This window comes from Myotis davidii, unplaced genomic scaffold (assembly GCF_000327345.1).
Source record: "Myotis davidii unplaced genomic scaffold, ASM32734v1 scaffold118, whole genome shotgun sequence".
Taxonomy (NCBI): domain Eukaryota; kingdom Metazoa; phylum Chordata; class Mammalia; order Chiroptera; family Vespertilionidae; genus Myotis; species Myotis davidii.
This window is the reverse complement of record NW_006290441.1, coordinates 702,060-719,394: the sequence shown is the minus strand read 5'-3', so window position 1 is coordinate 719,394 and position 17,335 is coordinate 702,060.

Sequence of the window (17,335 nt, the reverse complement as noted above, 5' to 3'; positions counted from 1 at the left end):
GACAGTCCCCTAGCCTCCCCTATCCCCCAGTGTCTTATGTCCATTGGTTATGCTTATATGCATGCATACAAGTCCTTTGGTTGATCTCTTATCCCCCTCCCTTCTGCCTCCCAACCCTCCCTGGCCTTCCCACTGCAGTTTGACAATCTGTTTGAGGCAGCTCTGCCTCTGTATCTATTTTTCTATAGATGAATATTTCTATGTGTCTATTCATGTTAGAATAACATGCCCTTTTGATAATTGTAGCATTATAACAACTCTTGAAACTGGAGAGTGTGATTTCTTTATCCATTCATTTATCAATAGACAGAGTGTTTCCATGTCTTGGCTATTGCAAATAATGCCGCAATGAACATGAGGTGCATATATCTTTTCAAATTAGTGTTTTTCTGTTCTTCAGATAAGTACCCAGAAGTGGAATTGCTGGATCATATAGTTGTTCTATTTTTAATTTTTTAAGGAACTTCCATACTGTTTCCAATACTGGCTGCACCAATTTACATTCCCACCAACAGTTCCTTTTTTCCCACATCCTCATGAATACTTATCTCCTCTTTTTTATAATAGCCATTGTAACAGGTATGAAGTAATGTTTCACTATGATTTTGATTTGCATTTCCCTCATGATTAATTATATTGAGCATATTTTCATGTACCCGTTGGTCATTTTTATGTCTTCTTTGGAAAGATGTCTATTCAGATCTTTTGCCCATTTATTAATCAAATTGTTGGGGGGGGGTTGTTTGGGGTTTGGGGGTTTGTCTGTTTGTTTGTTTGTTTTGCTATTAAGTTGCACGAGTTCTTTGTATATTTGGGATATTAGCCTCTTATCAGATATATGATTTGCAGTTATTTTCTTTCGTTTCTCCTTTTTATTTTGTTGATGGTTTCCTTTACTGTGCAGAGCTTTTTAACTTGTAGTCATGTTGATGGTTTCCTTTACTGTGCAGAAGCTTTTTAACTTGTAGTCACACTTGTTTATTGTTGCTTTTGCTGTCAGATTTTTTTTTTAAATCATCACCAAGATCTATGTCAAGGGCTTACCACCGAAGTTTTCCTCTAGGAATTTTATAGTCTCAGGTCTCACATTTAAGTCTTTAATTCATTTTGAGTTAAATATTGTGCAAGGTGTAAGATGGTGGTCCAGTTCCATTCTTTTCCATGTGGATGTTCAACTTTCCCAGCACCATTTATTGAAGAGCCTGTCCTTTCCACATCGCATATGCTTGGCTCCTTTGTCATGAATTAATTGACCACAGATTTGGGAGCTTATTTCTGGGCTCTCTATTCTGTTCCATTGATCTATGTGTCTATTTCTTTATCAATACTATACTGTTTTAATTACTATAGCTTTGTAATATAGTTTTAAATTAGGAAGCCTGATGCCTCTAGTTTTGATGTTTTTTTCTGAAGATAGCTTTGGCTATCCAAGGTCTTCTGTGGTTCTATACAAATTTTAGGATGGTTTGTTTTATTTCTGTGAAAAATGTCACTGAAATTTTTTTTTATTAATCCTCACCTGAGGGTACTTTTTCCATTCCTTTTTTTTAAGAAAAAGAGTGGAAAGGAGTGAGAGAGACAGAAAGAAACATCAACATGAGGGAGACACATTGATTGGTTGCTTCCCAACTGTGCCCGGACTGGGGCCAGGGATCGAGCTTGCAACTGAGGTGCATGTCCTTGACTGGAATCGAACCTGCGACCTTTCAGTCTGCATGCTGATGCTCTAACCACTGAGAAAAACCAGCCAGGGCTATCATTGAAATTTTGATAGAGATTGCATTGAATCTATATGTTGCTTTGGGTAGTATGACCAATTTAATAATATTAATTCTTCTAATCCATGAGCATGAAATATCTTTCCACTTATTTCTGTCTTTTTCAATTTCTTTTATTAATGTACTGTAGTGTACAATAGACAGGTCTTTCACTTCCTTAGATAAATTTATTCCTAGTTATTTTATTCCTTTTGATACAATTGTAAATGAGATTGTTTTCTTGATTTCTCTTTCTGATAGTTTGTTATTAGTGTAAAGACTCTGAAGATTCATTGTTCTCTGTTTGTTTTGTAACATCCCCCCTCCCCAGTTTTATTGAGAAATAGTTGACATACATCACTGTGTAAGTTTAAGGTGTACAGTATGATGGCTTACATATATTGTGAAATGATTACTACAGTAGGTTTAGTTAAAATCCATCATATCATATAGAAACAATGGAAAGAAAAAATTTCCTCTTATATCAAGAACCCTTAGGGTTTCCTGTCTTAACTTTGTGGAATACCATACAGCAATGTTAAATATACTGTTAACTGTTAACTAGTAATGTAATATACAGTCACAATACTCTACATTACATTATTAGTACTTATTTATCTTATAATTGGAAGCTTTGCCTTTAACCACCTTCCTTCAATTACCCCTGCCCCAGCCTCCGCCTCTAGTAACCACAACTTTGGCAAGGAACACAGTTCGCCATTCATTCTGGCCAGAGATTCTGAGAGGGCTAGACACCAGTGTCCACCACAAATGGGTCCATTACCAGAGGCGGAGGACTGGCTACTGAGATCTGTGCATGATGGTTGGTAAGAGTCCCCACCCCTTTTCTTTTTTCTTATTCCTCCATGTTCTGGGTGAGGTATGAAAGAGTTGGGCCTCTTGGGTAACATCCCAAAGGTCTGAGGAAGTTGAACGTCACTTTGCTCTCTCTCCCCGCCAAGGGAGAACTCAGGTATTGAGGGCATTTCTCTCAATGCTGCACTGTGCTAACTTGGAGGAGGAGTGACACGAGTAATAAAATTTATATCAGATAAAGTAGACTTCAAAACAAAGGCTATAATAGTAGACAAAGAAGGACATTTCATATACAATAGCCAAGATATAGATGCAACCTAAATGTCCATCAACAGACAACTGAATAAAGAAGAAGTGGTGCATATATACAATGGTTTATTACTTAGCCATGAAACAGAATGAAATACCATTTGCAACAACAAGGATGGACTTAGAGGGTATTATGCTAAGTGAAGTAAGTCAGATAGAGAAGACAAATATTTCATGTATATGTGGAATCTAATAAAATAAATGAACAATCAAAAATCAATTTTATTTCTATGTATTGAAAATGAAAACATTAAACATGAAAGTAAAAATAAAATACCATTTGTAATCATTAATAGGTAATATAAAATATGCTGTTATAAAACATATATAATGTTTGTGTGCTGAAGACTACAAAACTCTGAAAAAGAGATATAAATAAATGGAAATACTGTGCTCACATTTAAAAATTGAACATAGTAAAAAGGTCAATTCTCATACAAAATAAATGTAGGTTTAATGAATTCCTATCAAAATCTCAGCAAGGTTTTAGAGGACATGGACAGGTTCATTTTAAAATGTGTATGGAAGGTCAAAGCATTAGAATGACTAAAACAATTTGAAAAAGCTGAATAAAGGGTAAGAAATCACTCTACCCAATTGTAATATTTTTATGTAGTGACAGTAATCAAGACTATGTAGTATTGGTAGAGGAAAAGACACATTGATCAAAGAAACAGAATAAAAACTGAGAAACAGACCCACAGAAATTTACCCAATTGTTTTCAAAACAAAGGTAAAAAGCAACTCAATGAAGAAAGGATGATCTTTCCAACAAACCATGCTGTAGCATTTGATATTGTTTTTCTTTTAAATTTTAGCCATTCTGTTGGGTGGAGCTTGGCATATCATTGTAGTTTTAACTGGCATTTACTTGAAGAACATCTTTTCACATGTTCATTGGTGATTTACCTGGACAGCCATAGGTAAAACAAATAAACAAAAAGCAAAACCACTTCCACTTAAACCTCATACAGAAAACAACTCTGAATGGATTGCAAATTGAAAAGCAGAATGTAAAACTATAAAACTTTTAGAATAAACCATATGAGGAAATCTTTAGAACCTATCTTTTTCTAAAAGTATTTTTAGTTTTACATATGAGTGAACAACTGGAAGAATGTAACTGGGACGATACTACAAAATGGCCATCACCTCCCTTCTGTGCTCCAACTTTCATGAGACAGTGTCCTCTGTAGCCCACCCTAACTAGAAATATACTAGAAAGGGAATGCTGGGAAATTATATTTCAGCCTGGCTTTTGATGTGTTAACTCACCTAGCCTGAAATTTAAATATGGAAAAATGTATGTTGACACCATACAATACCTCATTATACCACACACCATACCAAAATAATCTATCTGAATGCATTATGTATCTAAATGTAAAGGACAAAGCAAAACTTCTCTTAGAAGAGACCACAGAGAAATAGCTTTATGACCTTGAGGTTGCCATATATTTCTTAAACAGGCACAAAAATTACTACTCACTAAGGAAAAGATTGATAAATCAACTACACTAAAATTTCAAAATTCTAGTTATGAAAAGACAAAACATACACAGGAGCATTCCAGATATAAAAGCAAGCCTCAGGCTGGTAAAATATATTTTCAATATGGATATACAACCTACAAAGAACTGTAGCAAGAATATACAGAGAACGTGTTTTTAAAAAAAAATAAGAAAAAGGCAGATAGCCAAACAGAAAAGGATTTTTAAATCACCAACGAACACATGAAAAGATGTTCTCCAAGTAAATGCCAGTTAAAACTACAATTATATACCAAGGTCCACCCAAAAGAATGGCTGAAATTTAAAAGAAAAACACTATCAATTGTTGTCAAGGACATGGGGCAACTGGAACTTTCAGATCTTGCTGCAGGAAATTCAAATTTGTACAACCACTGTAGAAAACTGGAAATGTGTACAAAAGTTAACTGTATTCATAACCCATGATTTAGCAATTTCATCAAATGGTAGAGACATCTAAATGCCCATCAATAACAGAATGGATCATGAAATTGCAGTATATCATATAACAGAATATAACAATGAAAATAAGTGAACTCTTGCTCTATGCAACATCATCATCAAATCTCACAACGTGAAATTGAATAAAAGAAGCAAGGCGTAGTGGATAGTGGGTAATTCTATTCATACAGTTATATAGCTCAAAACACTTGAAAATCTATGATGTTAAGTTCAAAGTTATATGTTTATCTTGAAGGAGAAGAGTGGGGATAATGACTGGAAGGTGGCATTGGATGTCTTTAGAGGTGTTGCTAACATTTTTTTAACTTGGTTAGTGGTTACATGAGTGTTTCCTTGGTGAAAATTCACTAAACTCATTTAAATTTATGTGCTTTCCTGTATGAATGTTACCTTTCAACAAAAAATTGTATTAAAAAGCTAAATTTGAATTGGTGATGGTCAGCAAGTACTAGACACAAAAGGGGAAAGAAACTTAATGTAGACTGCCAGGGAGGATGTCAGGAAATACCAACCACACACGTGGCCAGATGCCAGGAAATGAGGACCTTGCCATGTGTGAATGCCAGAAACTAAGAGCAGGGGAAGCCAGGAAAGAAAGCCAAGGTATCATACCAAGAAGAGGTGAAGCTAGAAGATCCTAAAAATAACAGTGGCTGAAATATGAGATTAGAAGCTGAAAAGGAAGGAAGTGATACCCAAGTGATCATTTAATACAACCATTACAGTGCAATGAGGTGATCTGAAATAGTGACTTGTTTTAACCATTCATCATTGTCATTTTTTTCCAGTTTTATAGTAGTACTTGTGTCTGAGCTAACACAGTCACCTTGCAATCTTAGACTATGGGACTTAACTTAAATTCCCAAAGGATTTCAGTGGAGGAAGGGGAAGGAAGTTGTTACCATGATATATACTAAATATTCAAAACCACCCTTTTTCTGTCTCTCCTTGGTCTTTGAAAAACCAAGAATGTTTATAATACAATAATGAAATAAAAATGAAGTCATTCATCAAGAACCCTGTATATATTTTCTTTGTGTCTGAAGGTTGTTAAATCCTAATTATCCTGAACTATTTTCATACTGCTGAGCAGCCTCCACTTATGAAGTCAGTAATTAATATTCAATTTGCTTAGAGCTTTCAGATTTGCATGTTAAGTATTGATTTCTTAATCACCAGGATGGGTATTTGAGAGCTTGAGAGAGCACTGACATTTCAGTAAATAGTAAAGAGTAATTGTCTCTGTAGATTGGGATTTTTAAGAAAATATTTTCCAATCTCTCATTTTCAGATTTTCTGCAAAGTAGAGGCAGATGAAGCTAGGACTACCTTGGCTAGACATTGGGAAAGTGACCTGGTATAGTGGTTGATCTAGTTGAGATACCTGGATTATCCTAAGCACAGAACTCAAAGAGACTCTAATTGGGGAATTGAGAAAATTCATGGGAGGAAGCTCTGATAGCAAGTGACACCTGACACTCAGGTAGCAGCAGCATTAAATTGTGTCCAATCAGGTCTTTCACAGCAGGACTCCCACCAATCATAAAAGAACCCAAGAAACAGGTCTATTCAGTTCCCAGGGAAAGGAACTGACAAGACTGAAATGTTCTCATGAACTTAGTTGACTGGGCTGGTGCTCTGGACAGAGTTGGGATCCTGAGTGTCTTCTGACCATGGTCTTTCCATGGCTGCAGTCAAAGCAACACACACACACACACACACACACACACACACACACACACAGGCTCATCAATCCGGGGCATCTCATAGATTATTTAATGATTGAGGGTCCTGGAAAAATATGCCAAGTCCATCCAAGCCATGCTTGAATCAATCGGGAGGAGACTAGTTAAAAGCCAAGAGAAGACATGCTTGGCCAAATGCTGGAAGAAATGGGGTGGAAGGAAAGACATTGCAGAGATATAAGAGGTTGGATAGCAAACAGGCACAGAGAGAATGTGTGGATATGGAGTGGGGCAACTTAGAAATTAGTCTTGAAAATATAACTGCTAAATTCTTTTACTTGCTGTTTGACTCCCTACTGCCCAGATGGTAAACAGGTGTCAAAATAAAAGGCCTTCACCAGACAAGTGTTAAAAGGTTTGGGATTAGAAATGAAATGGCTTAGGTACCCTCCAGCAACCGATCACCCTGGAATAACAGTTCTACAACAATAGGTCACTCATGAACTTCATCCAGTGTGGTGCTAATACAATACAAATTGCATTGAGGATTGGCTAATTAATGGAGTGGGTCTCAGGTCACAGAAGGAGCTGGACAGGACGAAAGGAATGAGGCTGGACAGAAGGCTACTATGAAATTCCAGGCTCCTAACTTATGCTGACCACTACATTGATTCTACTGAGTGAGTTGATTTAAAGAGGACATTTCCTGGCAATAAATTTAACCAATAGAATAGCAAATAAAGATCAATGGTCTATGTACCCCAAAGTATCTTAATGTGGTTTTCAATAGACTGGCTGACCATTCTTCCACCATACAAAAGAAATGGGTTTGGGACACTCAGTTATAGCTAGTATTTTTTTTAATTACCCAAGGTGGTACACATGAATACACTTTTTAAGCAACTTTTTGTAATATTTTAACTGGGACATCATGCCTGCAATTATCCTAAAGTATGAAGCAATTCTAATGGAAGCTGTGTACATCCAATATCACCTTTGTCCATGTGTACATCCAATATCACCTTTATATTCTACTCCATCTTTTCCTAAAATACTTCTGCCTGGCTTCAAAGTGCTCCAACATAGCTTGATGTAGCAGTCACTTTAAGATGCGTAATCATGACCCTCTTCTCACTTATCTGCTGTGGTAGATTGTATCAAAGGCTCCAAATCTTAATTCTCCCTGAATCCATTCCCTTTCATTGTGATGCTGTGACTCCTCATACTAAAACTGCAAAGAATATACCTGCATCCACCCCACTTCAACCTAATTTGGGTTCTGTCATCTGACTTGCTTTGCCAAAGTGAACGTGAGTGGGTCTGACTAACAAATGTTTGAAAAGAGCTTTTTCTGACCTTGGTTAAGAAGATCTAGATCTCTGATATACTCTCAGATAACTCCTCCCACCCCTCCATCTCAGGAGTATAAGAAAAATATTCAATAGAGTTGTATAAATTCCCCTCTGCCCATGATATCCATATTTTATTTTCCTGCTTCCACACCATGGCAGCATGGGAATTACCAAAAATCTGCCATCTCCTAAGATTCCACTGACTTTCAGATCCCTGATATGTTCTTCAGGTAACAACCCCTTCAAAACGAATTCGGAGCTAACACTGGGGAGACTATTCTCAGTGACCCTTGCTGGCACACACACTCTTACTTCACTCCCAACTCTTTCCTCTCTTCAAGTACAGAGATTTTTCTTTTTCTTCTAATAGTAGAAATAGGGAGAAAAGAAAACTGTCCTGCCAACTATTCTTCCAAATCAATTCTATGTCCACATAATTCATTCTGTTCTTGATATTCTTCCCATGTCTGCTATTGGCTTCCTTTCCCTGAAAGCTAAGGTCTAGTTTGAATGGTGGGAAGGGTAATAGAACAAATAAAGAAATTGAGACAGCAACAGCTCTAACACCAGCAGAAATCAATTACTACCTCCATTTGTTCATTTGTACATCAAATGGAGTAAGTGCCAAATCACAGACAGGTTCAGATGAAGACAAATATCAAGCCAAAGATAGGAACTCAGAAATAATACCAAGTCATAGACACCAAAGTAGCATAAAACTATCAGTAGAAACCTCAAGCCATTGAGACATCAAGAAAAAGAGCCCTGCTATGGCAGGGGTATAGGATTCGAGGGAAGAAAATTTGAGGCTGAGGTTAATTGTGCTGTGCAAGGGCAGGCCACATGGATAACACTGAGGCCATGGCTTGCTATTTTGGCATAATCAGGCTCCAACTGTGCTGTGAACACCCTTTCTCTTTCTTAATGCAGCTGTGTTCATAAGCCACTGAAAAGGATCTGCTTTTCTCCCCCAAATAGAATATGAACCAGTGCTCCCTGCTTTTTTTTTAGTTTCACCACATTCTCATGTCTTTGGGATGCTTTGGTCATGTAATTACAGGCACAAATATTGCCATCCCACCACTCTTCTCTGCAGAAGTCCCTTCCCTGCAGTGAATCAACCCTTTCACAGAGCACCCTGATATGTTGAGGGTTTCAGTGATTAGAACCAAGCATTTCAGAGGTCAATGTATTTATCAGTCCTACATAAATATGATAAGAGGTGGGGCAAAGCCATATCCAAGCTTACAAAGTCCAACGCATAAAAGGATACAATGTGATCCCTTTCCCCTTCTAAACCATCCTCTTATAGTGGTTGAGGCTCTTCCTTTCTTTCTCCTCTCCCCAAATTGGTCATTTAAGTCCTTGTTCACTTTTCCTAACCTGAGTCTAAGGAACCTCACTCTCGGGCTGGGTCAGATGTCCCTTCCTTGTGCTCCATGAAGCACCATGCATTTTTCTCTCACTGTACTTCCAATTATTTTAAAACTCCCTGTTTATAAGCCTCACTGGACTGTGAACTCCAGACAAGGCCATTTTGTCCCTTCTCTATCTCATTCATCAGTGTATCCCCAGTCTGGGGTTCATGTGTCCGGGTGTGTGGGGGTGAGTGTGTGTCTCTGTTGGGGGAGGGAATGGGAGAAGATGTCTAATCTGCATATGTATCCAGGACCAGCCTAGCACAGGGCCTGGCATAGATGAAACTTCAGAAATCTAGTGATGGTCAAAACACACTTGAAAGTAATTGCAGTATTGCTGATCCTAGTCCAAAATTCTGGACCACAACTTTGGGGACCTCCCTCGTACAGCTGTCAAAATCTCCTAGTGACTCCCTGCTCTTGGCGTTTATCCATTACCCTGACCATGAACTAAACAACCCATGTGCTCACATGGTTCTAGTATTGACCTAGATTTGTTTCCGCTCAGCCACGAGCCTCAAAACCCTAGAAGAAATATCTGGAGAAGAAGAAAAGAAATATTTGAGTAAGTACAGCCTGAAGACCCATCAGAGACAAGATGTGGCAGAATAAACATCCTCCATCTAAAAAATGATGTGCAAACACTCTGCGCTGCCTCTGCTGTGAGGCAAGTGCAAGGTGCTGTCTGGGTCAAGGATGATCATTATTTCTGCTGTCTGGACCACTGAAGACGGAATCCATGACCCCGGTGCATCTTTTCCATCTTTGACATATTTTATTCTATGAATTTTTGATGTTTCAATCTGTGTACTTTGGGAAGAATAGTAGTGATTACAAAAGAGTACTTTCCATTCTCCTGGGTGCGTGATAGATGGCTGGTTCCCGAGCATGTCTGCAGCGGGGAGAAGCCGAGGGGCATTATGCTTGTATACACTACCTTTGAAAGGCAGGCTAAAAGCCTTTCAGGAGGAAGAGCAGTTGGGTTTTCTTCTGCTCCATTTCGGCAATTATCCTTCGGCTGCTCTGTTTCATACAGAGTGGTTATTTGGGATTAAAGGAGCAATTGAACCTGTTTCCCAAATAAGCTTGAGATTCCTCACCTCCCTGACAAACGTGTTATTACTGCCTTGGCAAAGGGGCATTTACCTGCCTGTCAGAAATACACTTTGTTTTCGTTCTGTGTGAAATCCTCTCTTACTTCTGAAGACACATCCGTGGAATGAAATGAATGCTTCTGACAGACATTTCCCAAGGGGAAACAGGAGCCTTCACCCTGCCCGCATGGGTCCTGGCCTTACACAGCACCGTTTAGTTGGTGGAATGCAGTCATGGCCCTGGCTGCTGGAAGAATAGAAGCCCACAGATTGTCTTCATTTCCAAGGTCACCTTGGCTGCCTTCATTCACCTGCTATTTAAGAGATTCCTGAGGGAAGGTGGAGGTGGGTGGGTGGATGGGTGAAAAGGGGTCATTCAAAGAACTTGAAACCAGAAAAGATAAGAGTGGGACTTTCAACAATAAAGATTAAATAAATAAATAAATTCCTTTCTTGAACATTCTCCTTAGTTTTTCCAGAAGTAAATACTTTGCAATGAAAAGGGGGGAGGGGGCATTTTAACTCCCTGACTGTGGAGTCCCCACCTCATGCAGATCCCCAGGATGTGGGGCCTCTCCTGTTCCTTCCATGTGCTCAGAGTGAGCAGCACATCAGCCTTTGGGGTGAGTGGCCTAGTTTTCAGGCTACCATCTCAGGCACTTCATGAAAACCTTGAAAGTGGGTTTTCAAGAGCCAGCGCTAATATTAGTGTTGTTAATACCTATCTAGAGCTTGCAGACCTCTTAGTCCTGGTACCCTTGGCTTAGCTTATTAGAGAAATGGCAGATACTGAATTCAAACTCAATGTGTCTGATTCTCTCTCCTGTTGGAACTGAGGCTGATAGACTGATTGACTCTACATCAGCATAGGCAGATCTTTTGCATAGATGAGTTGGGAGCTGTGAGCAGCCTTTTGCACTTATCACATAAATTGAGACAAAGAGAAAGCCCATCTTTCAAGAAATGAGAATGAAACAGATGTTCGAGCAGAGACTAGGGACCAGATGAGAGTACCTCTGGGTCCATGATAGTTTTTCAGACACTACTTGATGATTTTTCCAGTCCCTTCCTGAGGCCTGGCTGTATTCCTGTACTTGAGTTGTAGGAAACATCCCTCCATCTTTATGACAGACTTCCTTTTGTTATGTAAAATAGCTTGAATTCAATTTTGATGCTTGTAATCAAAGAAACCTTAGTAATTCATGGGATCTGGCGCTGGGTTGATATTCAAATTTTTTTAATGAATTGGTTGATTAATTAATGGGCCAGCAGCCAAAAACAGGAGATAGTGAAAGCAGCAGGGCTCTGCAAAGGCAGATCCAGACACCGGGAGAGGAGTTAGGTGGCAGAGTGAGATGTGCAGAAATAAAACCTGATAGGGTGTTGACAAGAATCCAGTCCTCTGGGTTTCAAATTCAAACCATTGAGTCTTTCCAAGTTGGGCTCAACCTGGGGTAATAGGGCTCCAACTGACCTGCAGAGAATCTATAATTCTTCATTCAGCTAAAGCAGCAGCTCCTAAAGCATCTTAAGGAAACTCCCAATACTCAGTCATCCACTCCGTTTTGCAGTTTTGTGCCCAGCTCCCAGGATGAGCCGAGATTCCTACTGGATGTGGGTCTGCAGCAGACTGGGATTTGAGGAAAGTTCTCCCAGCTCTCCCGTGGGCACACCAGGATGCATTCCGTTCTAAAGGCAAAGGGCATATAGTGAGGGGACCAGACTGAGGCCCTAAGGGACACCTAGGGAAAGCAAACTCGTGCATGAGGCCAGATAGAACAGTCACAGAAGCCCCTGGCCTCCTGAAAGATGAGCAGATTAATCTGAGTGGAGGGACTGAGTCCAGTTGTAATCAGGAAGGCTCTGCCTCATTAAATAACAGTGGCTCCTGATTGTGGCATCAAATAAATGAAGTCAAAACCACAATGGTGACATGAAATTGTGTTCATATGACTAGTTAGGAAAATGTAATTCAAAACCACAATGAGATACTGTGGGAACCCTAATCAGAGTACGCTGGATGATCAAGGCCAATTTGCCATACGCATGCATACAGGTGAGGCTATAGCCTGTTTATGTTCATGTAGCACAAGCATCATGAATTGGCATGAGGCCTCTGTTGTTTGAGCGTGTATATAAGTTGCCACTGACCAGCTGGTGCGGGGCCACTTCGTGTGGCTGCTTTGTGAGGCTGTTTTTGTGCAGCTGCTTTTGTGGGGCTGCTTTGAAGAACTACTTTGTGCGATGGCTCCTGTAGTAGCCATGGCTACTGGGTCTACAATAAAGCCCCTCCCATATATGCCTGTGACTTCTCATGTCTTAATCTGATGCCTGGTGTCTGAGAAACTGTGCTCGCACAGAATCCACCTCACATCCATTAGGATTACTACCATGAAAAGTCCAGCCAGCTTGGTGCAGTGGCTGAGCGTCTGGGAATATAAAATGGCACAGCCACTGAGGAAAACATTACGGCAGGGCCTCAAAAATAAAAATAGAATTACTATGTGATCCAGCAATTCTACTTCTGGGTATATACCCAAAAGAATCGAAAGCAGAGTCTTAAAGAGATATTTGTATACTCATATTCAGAGCAGCATTATTCACAATAGCCAAAAAGTGAAATGCCTATTGGCAGATGAATTGATCAACAAATGTGGCAAATACACACAATGGAATATCATTCTGCCTTAAAAGGAAGGAAATTCTGGTTCATACTACAAAATAAATGAACCTTAAGGACATTATGCTAAGGGAAATAAGCCAGTCAAAAAAAACCCACAAATGCTATATGATTTCTCTTATATAAGCTACCTAGAGTAGTCAGGTGCATAGAAACAGAAAATAAATGGTGGTCGCCAGGGGCGGAGAGGAGGCGTTAACTAAGAGTTGTAACCAGGAAAGCTCTGCCTAATTAAGTAACAGTGGCTCCTGATTGTAGAGTCAAATAAATGAAGTCAAAACCACAATGGTGGCACATGAAAAAGTGTTCAACATGACTAATTAGGAAAAGGATATAGTTTCAGTTTTTCAAGATGAAAAGAGTTCTGGAGATTGGTTGCACAACAGTGTGAATGTATTTAACATTACTGAGCTGTGCACTTACAACAGTTAAGATGATAATTTTTGTTGTGTATTTTACCACACTTTTTTACAGAACAACTCTAATGCCTGAGAGAGTCACCAACATGCCAAGGCTAGAGAAAGTAGACAATCAACATTTGCTCACAGAGCAGATGACTCTTTGTGAATTGCTCATAGTATAAAGCAAACAACCACTAACTCAGACTTGCAGGCAAGGGACTTCTCTGCCTGGTCAGTTTTTCTCAGACAATGTTTCCCTCTAATCCTTCCAAGGCATCTGCACAGCATGTCTCTGTGTCGATTCTTGCTAATCTATTTTACCATCTCGGACTGTCTGGGAAAGCCATGATGCAAAGGCAACCCAAAGAGGGTACATAATCCTGTCAGCCTTGTAGGTGTGGGCCACCTTTGTCACCAAATGATCATAGGAGTTGGGAATCACAGAGCAGGTGGATAAGAACTTTGACACTGTTAATGCTGGAGAACACTGAGACTGCAGGGTTTCAGGGTAGATGCTTCCACTGCTGTATGTTCTGGTTGTGAAAGCAACCTTTGGTGGCTTGAAAGAGTAACTATAGGAAAGTGAATGGTCAGGAAGAAAATGCCTCCTTGGTAAGAACTATAATTCAGGTGGTTCTTAGGATAAATCATCACGACAGCCCCCACTGAACCCTAGGCAGGAGGATCCCTTTAATAATTAAGTTGGTTAATTGCTCTTCTGCTCAGCCTTCTGGAGACACCGCATAAGAGTGAGCTACTCCTTCCTAGGGAGTCCAGTGCTTCCAAATGCCCTCTTCATTTAACTGTATTAGGAACAAAAGGCAGGAGCTCTAAAGAGATTTGATGAAAGAAGGAACCAGTGAGGGACACAGGTCTTGATGGTGAGAAGCCTATCGTAGGGGTTTCTGCCCCAGCAGCCACAAATGGATTTCTCCAGCTGACCCCAGAGGAAGCTCAAGGGCCTACAATGCAATTTGGAAGTAAGAATTTCTAGTGTGGCAAGTGACCTGTAAAGTGTGTCATCTCCAGTCCCAGCATCAAATCCTGGGAACCAACCGCTGAGCTATTCATGGCACAGAAAGTTCCAAGCTTCCAAAAGAACTATGTCTCCAGCCTTTCTTCTTTCATTCAGCAATATTAATTATGTGGCAGATATTGTGACCTTAGGAAAACAAGGGTGAAAAGTACAGATGGTCTTTGATGTCATGGAGCTCATATTCTAAGGTGGGGGTCACATTTTCCCACTCAAATATAAATGCGTGTGGGACACAGATGCCCAACACCATTCACAGGGGCTCACAACCCGCTTCAGATCTTTGACTAATAAAACCGAACGTGAGCACCATGTCCTTTTGTAAAGAGGATTATAGCAGGACATGCTTTAGCATCAAGGGTTCCTAATAATGAAAACATGAAGATCCTACACCCCCTCCCAAGGTTCTAGCTTCCCAAGTCAGCATCTGAGGTGCCCTCCCTAAGAAGAAAAGTTGAGTCTCCCATCCTGGTCCACACAGAAGCTGGTATTATTATAATAAAGCCGTGTCATAATGGTTCAAAGCAATGAGTTTTAGAGTCAGACAGTTTGATTCTACCACTTATTCTGCGCCCCAGTTTTTCAATGTGTAAAATGGAGATAATAATTCAAACCCCCCAGAGTTTCTAAGCACATTGAAGTGTTTAAAGCACTTGCATCAAGCCTGGCATATCAGACTCTCAGCAAGTTTCAGTGGCTTCCCTTCTACCGCTGGCCTGACTCTGCCTTCTCCTACCCCCTGATCTGTACCCCATATGGTCCTCTAGGGCACCCCACATAGGCTTCCTTCTCCTATCAAAGAAGTACTTGTTTCACCCAAACTCCCATTTCCCCAGTTTCTGTCCTCAGATAACTATCAGGACCTGATGATGTCTCCTTGGGACCCCACATCTGTGACCCCCGTCACTTACCTGCAGACCCCAAGGGAGGGTTCAGGTTGTGTGGAACTCTGATAAGGGAATATTGGGGAGAAGGAGTTAATCAGAAACCCCCAGGAACAGAGTCACCCAGCCAACAAGCATAACAGGACAACCACTTAGCAGTCAAATAACAACTCAAAATCCTTCCACTGACAGGCCAAAGTGATCAGTTTTCCCTGGATCCCTCCCTCCTCCCACCCTCCTTCTTCCAAGACAGCACTTGAGGGGGGATGAGTTGCTTATTTGTACAGTAGTGCCTCCCAGTTTTATTGCAAATTAAACATGCACATATTATAAACAAACAATAGGTGTCTCTAGAGTAAACATACAGCTTTCAGACCCTTCATCAATTCTTCAAGAGGAGCTCTGAGCCATTTATAACCTCAGTTCAATTTTGAGTGAGTTACAGCAATGTGTGGGATGTTAGGAAGGAAACTGCTCACTTGGGGGAGGAAGGTTAGAGTGAAACTCTCCACCCTCTCGTGTTGCTGCAAACTTATTCAGGGTTGAAGTGTGGTGAAGTCCCAGTCCCACCCTGGCCTACTCTCACCTTCTCTCCATTCCTCGTGATTTCTTGTAAGATGCTCTTTCTCTAGCAAGCTTAGAATTCACCCCTGCTTGATCAACAAATACCAGAATTCTGGGATTACTTCCTTAAAGTCTGATGTGGGGAAGACCAAGGCCAACAGAGGTGGAGAAACTTAGCAGTAAGCAGCAGAGCCAAGGCTAGAACACAGATTTTCTGACTCCCAGCTCAGGGCTCTTCCCAACACACTGTGGGACTGAGGAGCCTGACTTAAATGAAAGGGCTTTTTAAGTGCTTGGAATACCAAAAACTCTGGATGATCAAGTGCTGTAAAGGGCAGGAGATCAGAGAAAGGAGCTAGGAGGTAGCTGTGGGCGAGCAGCTCAGGTGCCAAAACCAAACTTGGAAGTGAAATGGAAGGAGCAGAATGGGGCCAGTGTGTGGCTGCCTGAGGGATGATCCAGGAGACACACGGGCATGCAGGTCTAGTCACAAGCAGGGGATGGACAGGAAGCACAGGGATTTTCAGTCCTAAATCTGGGAACAAAATTGCACTTAGAACATTCCTCTTATCCATAGGATAGGTTTAATGCCTTTTAAGAATCTCTACCTCACAACCAACTCTTTAGTGTGCGTTTTAGAGCAACTCAACAGGGACACCATGAAGCAGGTCCTAGGCTCGAGGGGGTTATTTCCATCTCTGAGACTCTGGGAAAATGCCGCACTGCACACAGCAAATGGAACCTTGGGGCCTCCAGTAGGCTTTTCATGTGACCTGGACAGGGACTGTCTCCAACAGAAATAGGTGCTTGGATATTAGCTCTTGCCCTACCATACTCAGATGAAGAAAATGAGGCTCAGAGAGGCCAGCTCACTACACCGCTGGTACCCAGAGGCCTCCTTACCTAACTCTGGCCTTCAGATTCCCATTCCAGTGGTCTTCCACCCACCAAGCTTCCCCCTAAACTATCTAAACTTCCCCCAAACGTCCTGCCTTCCTAAACAGCAATGTTATAGGAAACAATGTTTTCTTAATTAATTAACCTTTACTTTTTGAGAATGTTGTTACTGTCATGATACCCCTTGAGATCATTGCCAAAACAATATCTCTCTCTCTCTCTCTCTCTCTCTCTCTCTCTCTCTCTCTCTCTCTCATATTCTGTTATCGCAGTTCAGTCATATTTTTTCTCTACTTTCTCTCATTTTCAATTTTTTATAGTAAATATAAATTTTATAACATAAAAAAGTAAACTTTATCTTTTCTAAAGTGCCTTTTTAAATGAGACCAAAACTTTAGAGAAAGCAGAATATAGTGTTTAAGATTCAGGCTCAAGGAGACTTGTTTGAATCCTC